Genomic DNA, 2,635 nt, shown 5'->3' on the forward strand with positions numbered 1-2,635 from the left:
TTGACTGCTAACCAGAAGGCTGGTGGTTCAAACCCACCAGCCACTCCTCAGAAGGAAGATGGGGCAATCTACTTCTGTAGTGATACTGCCTCGGAAACTCGAGGGGTCACTCTGTGTTGGGTCCGACTCGACAGCACATAGTAACAACAACAATTGTCTAATATTAACCTATAATTAGATATGATTTTAGACTATTTTGTAACTATAATCCTTTTGCATTTCTCTGCCATTTTAAGATCGAATAATGAATGAAAAATACTAAAAATGGAGTCCTTTTTTCTTCCCTACTAATAAAATCTGACTGCCTTATGTCCACTAGAATTGTTCTCATTTATTTAAAATAAATGAGGTCTGCGGAAATAAATCTGTGAAAGAGGAAAGGCTAACAATTGCTTAATTAGTAATTTTTCTATCTCATTTGGGGTACGCAGGAGACTGGCTATGTGACTGTCAAATAGGACTAGTAGCAGTAGTGTCAGAATCTGTCTAACTTCATGGAGTATAATGTGAATTACCATCAGGACAAAGCTGATTCTCATAAGGTGGAGATTAGGCATACCTCCGCTCCAACCATTTTAATCAGTTTTGACATCAGCCATCCCTCCCATGGAATTTTTTATTTCTCTTTGTGGTTCAATAATCTATTGCAGTGGCCACAGAGAAGTCACAGACCATACTTAAGTGATCTATTAAGGAAATAACAGGGTGCAACTTGCGGTGAGGATCAAGAAGCATACAGACCGAGAGTTCCAGTAAGATGACGGAATAGAATGACTGCACAGACCCTCTTCAACAAAGAAAAGGGGAACCAATTAACACAGATACAGAAGATAAACCTGGACCCCTGAGCTTTGAAGGGAAGGATACAGAAGTTGACTAAACTCCAATTAGCAGAAGAATTTGCATGAAAACAGAAAAGGAGACATAGGGAGCTGTGGTCTGGTAGCAATCCTGACAGCACAGACAGCTTGGATATTGCCGAGTGGTGTTAGGACCTAAGAATTAACCTAAAAATCAGCCCTGCTAGCCAGAGGCTGCATGGAGGACTGCCCTGGTGGCTGGTAAATAAAAGGGGAAGCAGTGAAGAGGAAGGTATGCTGAGCTGTGGACTTCTGCCTGTCTGGAATGTGCAGCCATTTTGAATGTTTACAAGTGGTTTGACCATTTTGAATATTTAAAGCAACAGCATTCACCCAGATTCCAGGGACTTAACAGGCTCCACTTGCCAGGAACCCCAATGAAACTCTGGATGCCAAGGTGCGACATTCCCCTTATTATTCTTATATCCCACACCCTCTTGGTGACTGGAGGTGCGGTCATCCCTCACTCCCACCCACCTTTTAGGCCAGCAGGAATTCCATCCCAGTCTATGTGTTTGGACTGAGCCTGGGTGCCCTGCCCTGCCCCATTTTTTTTTTTCTTTTTTTTAGTTAGTTAATTTTTGTCTGTTTTAAAAGAACTATTATTATTATTACTTTTGTCCTTTTTATTATTATTTTTTTAATTCTTCCCCTCCCAGGTTCTAGTTTTCAGCTTTTTTTTTTTCTTTTCCCTGTTCCTGGTTCCATTTTTTTTTTTTCTTTGTTGTGGTTAACCCTGTTCTGTGTTTTTCTTTTTGTATTTTTCCTTCATTATCCTCCTTCTCTACCTTTCTTTCTCTTATTGCCCACACCCCAGGTTTTGTGGGAGTTTTTTCACCCTTTTTTCTTTTTTTGGTTACTGGTCCTGTGTCATTACATGGTGTGTTTTTTGTCCATTTGTTTTTACGTTTTTGATGGTGATCCAATAGTTATTTTTGTCTGAGTGGGAGACAGCAACAGTGCCATATGACACAACTATACATACACCTCCAGAGCTTAACTTACTGAGTGAGAGCCACCATTTTCTTCTCCACAAACAGCCTAATGATAACCATCCACCACGAACAGCCTGACTCACCATTAGCAGCTCTTCACAAACAGTTAACTGAGATCTAAATACAACAATGTCACAATGTCTCAGAGACAACAGAGTATCACAGTCCACACAAAGAAGATAAAGTGGTGGAAACAAGGGAGCAAGATACAGATCCAGAACATAACGCTGAGGAAGAAGCAGCATTGGACCTCCCTGATAAGGAATTCAAAAGAATTACATTTAAGTATCTTCAAAGGATTGAGAGACAGATCAAGGAAACACAGACAAAACCCTAGAATTTTGGAAGAAAATACAAGAACAAAATGACAAAATAAATGAAAAATTAGAAATGATTCAAAATCTACAGACAGAAATCCAGAAGATTAATACTAAATTGTCAGAAATAGAGAACACATTGGAAGGACAAAGGAGCAGAATTGATGCAATGAAGACAGAATTCATGAAATTGAAGACAAATGCCTGAATACTTCTTTGGAAAAGGATCAATCAGAAAAAAAAATCAAAACAAAATGAAGAAAGCCTAAGGTTCATGTGGGATACCATCAAAAGGAATAACCTATGTGTCATTGAGGAGCTCTGGTAGCGTAGTGCCTAAGGCACTTGACTGCTAACCAGAAAACTGGTGGTTCAAACCCACCAGCCACTCCTCAGAAGAAAGTTTGGGCAATCTGCTTCTGTAGTGATACTGCCTTGGAAACCCAAGGAAGGGTTGCTATGA

The sequence above is a fragment of the Orycteropus afer genome, unplaced genomic scaffold (assembly GCF_000298275.1).
Source record: "Orycteropus afer afer isolate SDZICR_OR568_19922 unplaced genomic scaffold, OryAfe1.0 scaffold00973, whole genome shotgun sequence".
Lineage (NCBI taxonomy): Eukaryota > Metazoa > Chordata > Mammalia > Tubulidentata > Orycteropodidae > Orycteropus > Orycteropus afer.